Genomic DNA, 8,416 nt, shown 5'->3' on the forward strand with positions numbered 1-8,416 from the left:
ACATCAGCCAACATGTTCTTTTCTATGTCCCAAACCTAAGCACAACATTGCAAAATAATTATTACACGGCGGTAGATAAACAAAGCCAAAAACTAAGTTTCGATAATTCATTCATCGAAGAACGAAAAATATATCAGAGGAAGGCATAGTATGTGCATTTAGAAGTATGCCTTGGTTCTCCATAAACTGAACACAAACATCACCATTATATCAGACTATTGAATCATTGTACGAAAGAACTGACTGCTATACTTTTCAAGAAGAACAAAGGGTCTCTAAATTTCACTACATTAACAAGAAAACCGAAACAAAACAGTTGGAAATCGAAGAAAGTAACACGTAATACTTGTACCCTGTATAAACTTGCTTGGAACTGCATTGACCGACTCAAGTAGAGCTTCAGTGTCATCTTTGCCAAATAGTTTGATTCTGCCATCCCTGTAAATGTGAAGAAATTATCATATATATTTCAAGTGAACGAAAATGAAGACAAAAGACGAACATCTTGCACAGACAATTTCTGAAAGGCAATAACAAGGCTAACATTGGTAGAATGAATGGACTACTTGGTTGAATTTGCAAGTAATTTACGGATGGAGTCATAAGCCAACAAGTTACAGCCTGATGGTATTCCATGATGGAATATATACGTGGGTCTTTATCACTGCCTTTAAAACTATGATCAGACCTTTCCTCCAGGCTACAAAATACTTAACAAATAAGTAATGTTAACTCTTAAACTGCCTTTAGAAACAAATAGATAGATCTGATTTTTAATTTAATACTGTCATCAACTATTTCTGCCACAAAAGCAGCATAAACACTGACCAACAAAAAAAGACAAAGTTTGAGTCTATCCCGACTTCCGAGTGACTTGTTGCTCAAAATAGTTTAGAACCTTTACTTTTGTTCGACTTTCTCCTCCCTAATAAAAAACCACTTGAGTTGTTTTAGTAGAGAACCACATCTATGAGTGCTTCGAATCCAGATGTAAGGAGGCAGGTTAACAACTGAAAATGCCGAATATCCATTTCTGACCTGTTAATCTATCTAACTAGGAGAGTACTATTGTGAAGGTCAGACTCTTTTGTTATGTAAGTTTTTGCATATAAAATCTATATACTTAATAACTAACAGATTAAACTTCTGCCGGTGGCTCTCATCCGTATATATCTACTGTTTGAAAAGAGTAAATTGATTTCTGATCAGTCAGGCCTTTTACTCAGCAGCTTTCCTAAACCTATCTTTTGCCTGTTATTCTGCTTAGGGCCATGTTGCTTTTTAGCTCACATTCCATGTTCCTCGCAAAGCAGATGTCCACTGCAGCGCGCATTTTTCCTTCCTGGTGTCTTCAGCCCTCACCCTTCATAGCTTGTTTAAATTATAGTATGCTGATGGTATCTGCTTTGTCCAGTAGTTCTGTGACACTTGTTTGGAAACTGCTGTTTCTTTTACAGGTTCAATTCACGTTGTGATCACGTAGGCAATAGCTTCTTCGTGATCAAGATTCATGAATAATATTTTTATGTCAATGTTGTAACGTGGAATTGCAAAGATTCTGTTAGGCATAGAAATTGCAAGTTGATAAAACCCAGCCAGTTATTGTATTCAATATACACGTGTTTTAGAGGTCGTGAAAATGGCACATTTTTAAATAAGGGATTAAGTTTAATGAGATACGTGTGAAACCAAATCCTTGGTATAACGACAACCTACAGGACGCTAATGGACAAGACTTTCCGATGCATTGTACTTGTATGTGGACTTTATATGGTGAGGTTATCTGATAATTTTAATCGTTCTCTTCTTGTGGTATTAGCTAATGATGTGTTATCCTTCATTGAGTCATGAAAATTTCTTTCTCCTTTTATGTTGGTTGCAGTTTGAGGACAATGTTTATCTCCCAACTGATGAACCACACGGATCAATAGAAGCTACTCTAAGCCGTTTCTGGTCAAAGACGTAGTTCTCGCCATTTCTGTATTTGTAAGCTTTCCAAGATACCGAACCAGTTTGTTCGACGTTTGAAGCTAATAGCTTAACTCTTTCGTTAACTGTAAAGTACAAAATGTTTCTGAAGAAGACTAAGTCCGGCCTCAAGAATGTCTAGAGTTCTAGAAATGATGCATGAGTGGGGATACGATGAATAATGTTCGAAGGTGAAACAAATGAAAAACTAGAGTTTATTCTATGCATGGGTCAATGTGTTGTTTTGATAAACCAATATTCTTTTTATACGAGCGATATTTCAAAAAATTAAAACTACTCTAGTTTATGGGAACGGAGATCTGAACTTAATCTACGTTCAAGAATGTTGTTAAATTCCAATTCACACTTGGCCTTCAGCCTCCTTCCGTGTGTAAGTACACATTTGTAACAAAGACATTGATGCAGATTAATAACAGAGTCATGTGAGACAGAGATCCTTGACTATTTTAAATAACACACTAACCTTGATATATATTTTCTACCAAAAACAGACGAGTAATGACTGGAAAGTCAACAGCTACCAGTATAGGGGGCGCACGGCAGGCACTGGACTGGAGGACCACAACACCACCAGGGAGGGTGGACAATGGTTCTTTGTAATTGATAAAAGAACAGCCGCATCCGCATGCAGCCGCTTCATATTTATATATCATTGTTGGGGTCTACTTTATAATGTATTTCAACTAACTAATAGTCAATAAAATACAACAATTTAAAACTACATAACCGTTGGATTAAATAATGGTCATTTTTCTTTAACAAATGATATTATCTATAGTAAGGGAGAAGGGGGTGTGCTTAGCTTCACAATGCTTGGGATAGTCATTTTAGTATTTCTTTGTATAACCGTATGAGTCCTGCTCTCCTAGGGCCCTCATTTGAGGACCAGTGAGGACCAAATGCATATTAGCCACAAAATTATATTAGTTTAGATTCAAAGGCTTAAAATATTTGACAACTTAATAAACCAAAACGAAGATGAGTTTTCTAATGGTTCATGGATCTTAAGTTGATTTTACTTTATTAAGTTGAATATATTAACTATTTGGATCTAAACTAATATAGTCTTATGGCTATTATGCATTTAGTCCTCACAAGTCCTCAAAATGAGAGCATTAGGAGAGCAGAACTGATAATGGCATTAGTCTATTTTTTATTATAAATAAATGTTTTAATGATTTTAAATTAGGTATACTAAATGGATATAGATGGTTTGGATTCTTGAAAAATGCTACGGGAATTGAAATATATATAAGGCAAAGGCAACCGGTGGAACATATACTAAATTATAAAGGAAAGAAACAAAGTAGGAGCTACCTTAAGTTAGGAACGTGGGTGGGTTTGGTCTTTTTAATTTATTCATGTGCATATCATATGATTATGCCTTCAATTTATTAATGTCGAATTCATACACTTGCAATTTCTTAATCTCCTTTGGTCTATAAATTCAGATTGCTACCATTCATCCTCTCCACCCCCTTCCAATTAATAGACCTCCCTCTCTCTCACCCCAACTTAATTTATGGAGTCCAAAGAAGCTACCATCTCTTCTCCTTCTCCTTCTCGTTCCCTCTCCCCAGCCCCAACCAGCAGGTAAAAGATAATACCTTCTCTCTCTCTCTCTTGCATGATGCATGATAAAACAGTATTTGATTCCTTTTTTCTTTTTTAAGTTGTCACTCTATGCAGACTTAGGTTTAGTCAAGTTGATTAGAGTAGTACTTTTCCTTCTGCACTAAAATTTGAATCCCCTTCCCCGTAGTTTAAATGAATTCACAGTATTAATTGTAAAAAAAATAATCTATGTTGGTTTCAACCCATTACTTTAGTTTGGTCTCTAACCATTTAGGTTAGGTCTTATTAGTTCTCCTTTCTTTTCTTCTCTTCCTTTATGCGTTTAGGTTTGGTCCTTAACCGTTGCTTTTATGTACTTTGCCATTACTATATATTATTTGAGCTTTTAATTTTGGTAGATGCATGCATGGGGTCATTCAATATTACTACTGTTGTTTAATTAACTTTCATGCCTTGACTATAATTGAGAAAAAGAAAAGAACAATAATAATAATAATATTGTGGAAGTACAATTTGTTGTATAATTTTGATGGTGGTGGATCGACATCGAAGAAGATGGTGGTCGGAGGACACGGTTGCGATAGTGACAGGAGCAAACAAGGGAATAGGGTTTGCAGTTGCGAAGAGGATGGCGGAGTTGGGAGTGAGAGTGATATTAACAGCCAGAGACAAGGAAAGGGGTGGCAAGGCTCTTGAGGCACTCAGAGCTCAAGGTCTTTACAGTGTAGTCTTCTCTTGCCTTGATGTCTCCGATCCTGCTTCTATCAAATCTTTCACCTTATGGTTCCAAAAAGCCTATGCAGTATTGGATATTCTTGTAAGCTTTCTCTATTTCCATCTTAATTACTTTTTTTTTTTTTTTTTAACATTACAGTGGAATTTTATACGAATTTATGTTATTTACTTGGGCTCCTTGCCTTCACGTTAAGTGGTCTTACAACTTGAAATTAATAACGTCTAAATTGTTAAAATTCATGGTAAAGTTATACTATAATTGTCAAAAGTTTAATTTACAGCTTAAAGTTATATTGTGGTAATATTATGATATAATAACACATATTAACATTGTTATTACTATAACAAAATCGATTCTTACATTGTAGACGTCATATTACATTGTCACCATAATATTATATATTTGACAATGTGATCCGTTATATATATATATATATATATATATATAATCGAATATTGGATCCTTCAATATATATCTGTGTGACAATGTAATCTGTTCTATACAATCTGTCCATTCTATACAATCGAATATCTTTAATATATCTGTGTCACAGTGTGATCCATTCTATATAATCAAATATCTTAAATATGTATCTGTGAAGTTTGACCTTATATATAATATGTTAGGTGTATTTGATGAGGGACAAAGAAAAGGTCGGTGGAGGTAGATATTCACGTTTCTAGAGAACAAACATGGTCAAGTGGATCAAATGTCATTAATAGTGTCACTGATTATAAGTTTACAGTGAGATCAAGAAATACCTAAATTTACAAATTTCAACTTAAATGGAGAACTGTTTAGTGATTTGAGAACTTCTCTTAATTGGCACGAAATAATAAATTAGGGTTAAGTGGTGAGTCCGTGAAAAATGGAATAGTGCGGGAGATAAAACGAGAGGCTGCGTTGAGAATTTATTAAAATTTCTATTGATATATAAGTTTGATTTGTGATTACATTTGTAGGCCTCATCACTATATTATTGTTACTATTATTAAATATTAATGATATTATTTATCCTAAGAAATGGAGATGTGCTAAGCCACACATAAGTCTGTCACAATATTTAATATTAAACTCACATCACGATATTTGAACTTAAGATCTTCTGATTACAAAGGAAAAAGAATATCATTATACTATGGTAACATGTGACCACGAAATTATTAATAATTTTATAGAGAAATCATAAAAGTGGGACAGTTTTTTTGTATAGATTAATTATCAAAAGATTTTTTTTTACTTTCATGTATAGCATTATTATTTACAATATTAGAGAGGGCAAAAAAAATAAATATTGGTGTGCTTCAAACTTGGGGCCTGTGCAATCGAATCTTTCGCTCCTCCAAAGCCGCTACCGATTCTTTATATTGATTATAAATTTGGATATGAAGGTGAATAATGCAGCCTGTGTCGTTTAACGATATCAATGAAAATTCTGTGGAACATGCTGAGACAGTGATGAAAACCAACTTCTACGGATCTAAGTTACTGACGGAGGCCCTCTTGCCCATGTTCCGTTGTAGCACCTCCTATGTTGGTCGGATACTTAACGTTAGCTCCAGACTCGGCTCACTAAATGTAAGCGATCAAAAAATTAAACTTGCTAATTAATATATTAAGCTCACGAAACAACACATGCATGCATTAAACCTCGATCATCAAGCTCTCAATATTTTTTTTTGCAGAAACTGAAAAACCCTAGCACAAAAAAACTTCTAGAAAGTGAAAGCCTATCGGAAAAGGATATCGAGGGGGTGGTTAGTTTGTTTCTTGAAGACGTCAAGAGCGGGAGATGGAAGAGCCAAGGGTGGCCTGAAGTATGGACTGACTATTCTGTATCAAAGCTTGCACTCAATGCATACACAAGAGTTTTGGCCAAGCGATACGAGGGGAGGGGTTTGAGCGTGAATAGCTTCTGTCCCGGCTTCACGCAGACATCTATGACTCGTTGTAAGGGCGACCACACAGCCGATGATGCCGCTAGTGTTGGCGCAAGGCTGGCACTGCTTCCTCCTAAGGAGATTCCAACGGGGAAATTTTTTTGGTGGGTTAGTACTAGTAGTAGTAATGTCATACTTTCTAAATTATAGCTACTCGAGTCGAGTGATTATTACATTAATTCGAGTCAACTGTATTAATCCGTTATGTGTGAGGCTCCATGTTTAAATTTGTGTTAGAATTATATATTATGTGAGACATTATTTATTGAGGCATTTGGATTTAGATGCCATATCAATTTTAGTAGATTAACCATGTTTAGCTTTTAGACTTTTCATCAACAATATTGTTAGTCATGTTAAATACAAAAGCTAGAAAGTGAAAGGCTGTGTTGTCCGCGATTCTCATTCCTCTCCCTTCTAAGGTGCTACCCATCACACATTCTCTCCCCCCACCTTTTTGTTGGCAACCATTTTTCAATGGCTTAATTGGAGCCTCCGCCCGAAAGTCGAGATCTTTCTCCTCCCAAGGCCTTGTCATTTGATTTGGAGCTAGATTTAGAATGTTGAGGTGGTTCTTGGTTGTTGGTGGGTGAGATTCACCTTCATTCGCTTAAAACGCAGTGGCAAACCTCAATGACATGTTTTGTGATTGCACCGCCTTATGCCCTCAGATCGGATGGCTGCTCACCTTTGGATGACCAGATTTGAAGGTTGCGCCGCCCTAGGCAACGGAATTTGGCGTTTGCGCCGCCTTGGGTGACCATATTTTTCTTTTCCGCGATCTTAAGCGTTTTGACTTGGTGGTCTGACACCTTGTATGCACTGATATGTCAGCTGATCACCTTGTGACTGAACTTAACGACTGCGTGAGTCCCTTCTCGATCGGCGTAGGGCAAGTTTGTTGTCTTGTGGTAGTGCTACAACAATGTCTATATGTGGTTTTTGCCTTGAGTGAAGAATTATGTTCTCTTATCTATCAACAATGACTTTATGTGGTCTTACTTGTGCACGATGACTCGTCATTGCGTCTATTTTTGTGACAGCTTAATATGATTGGTGTTTGTAATTTTTGAATATATGGTAGCCGTTTAGTGTTTACTATTGTCTCTGTTTGAGCAAATTAACTCTAGATCATTTTCTTGGTCACTGAAACATTAAACCCAATTGATGTACAAACTAAGAACTCTGAATGTTGTAAAATATGCAGCTAGGTTTTTCACAGTCCATTACATACCCACTGAAGCTTGGGTTTCATGTATTTATAATATACTGAAGATTCAGGATTTCAAGCCCCTATGTACATTGAAGGTTTGAAATTCAAATATACAATCAAAGCGCTTAAGAATATTGACAAAGTCCTACGTCTAACCAACTGTTTAGAGATAAGAATTACAGAGAGAATAAAAGAGTTTTGATTCTAACGGACTGAGGACTTGATCTAACATCCCCCTGCAAGCTAATAGGACGAGAAACAACTGGAAGCTTGGAAACCAGAAGCTTGAACCTTGATGGCGACAAACCTTCGTGAATAAATCTACAAATTGATCCTGTGAATAGATAAAATTAACAAGAATCTCACCACGAACCACTTTCTCTCGAACATAATGATAATCAACCTCAAAGTGTTTGGTTCATGAATGAAACACAGAATTAGAGGAAAAGGTTATTGATGAAACGTTATCACACCATATTTGTGGATGAAGAAGAGGGAGTTGCAGATCATGAAACAAAGAACGCAGCCATGGAAGCTCAACTGTAGTATAGGCCAGCGGCCTATATTCAGCCTCTGTGCTTGAGCGCGAGACAGTTTTTTGTTTCTTGGAACTCCATGAAACCAGGTTCGAACCTAAGTATGTACCGAAGCTTCCTATCGAATGCCTTGTGTCAGGATCTCCTGCATAATCAATGTCTGAAAACATACTGAGATGCATGTTACCAGGTTTGTACAGAAGTCCATGATCATAGGTAGACTTAACATATAGCAGAATTCGTTTCACAACCGTCCAATGCTAATTGTTTGGAGCATGCATAAACTGGCACACTTGATTAACCGCATAAGAAAGATCAGAACTTGTGATTGTGAGGTACTGCAAAGCACCCACGACACTTTGTAAGTATGATGATCAGGATGTGATTCACCACCTGCATGAACTGGCATAGAGATAGGCTTTGCATC

At 36.4% G+C, this 8,416-nt stretch overlaps 1 pseudogene; it reads left to right on the forward strand.

Annotated features, from left to right (window-relative positions):
• Positions 1–3,358: 3,358 nt before the first annotated feature.
• On the forward strand, positions 3,359–7,338 carry LOC125478217 (annotated as a pseudogene).
• Positions 7,339–8,416: the final 1,078 nt, after the last annotated feature.

This window comes from the organism of the source record quoted next, unplaced genomic scaffold (assembly GCF_019419815.1).
Source record: "Pyrus x bretschneideri cultivar Hongxiangsu unplaced genomic scaffold, Pyrus_bretschneideri_v1 Contig24, whole genome shotgun sequence".
Lineage (NCBI taxonomy): Eukaryota > Viridiplantae > Streptophyta > Magnoliopsida > Rosales > Rosaceae > Pyrus > Pyrus x bretschneideri.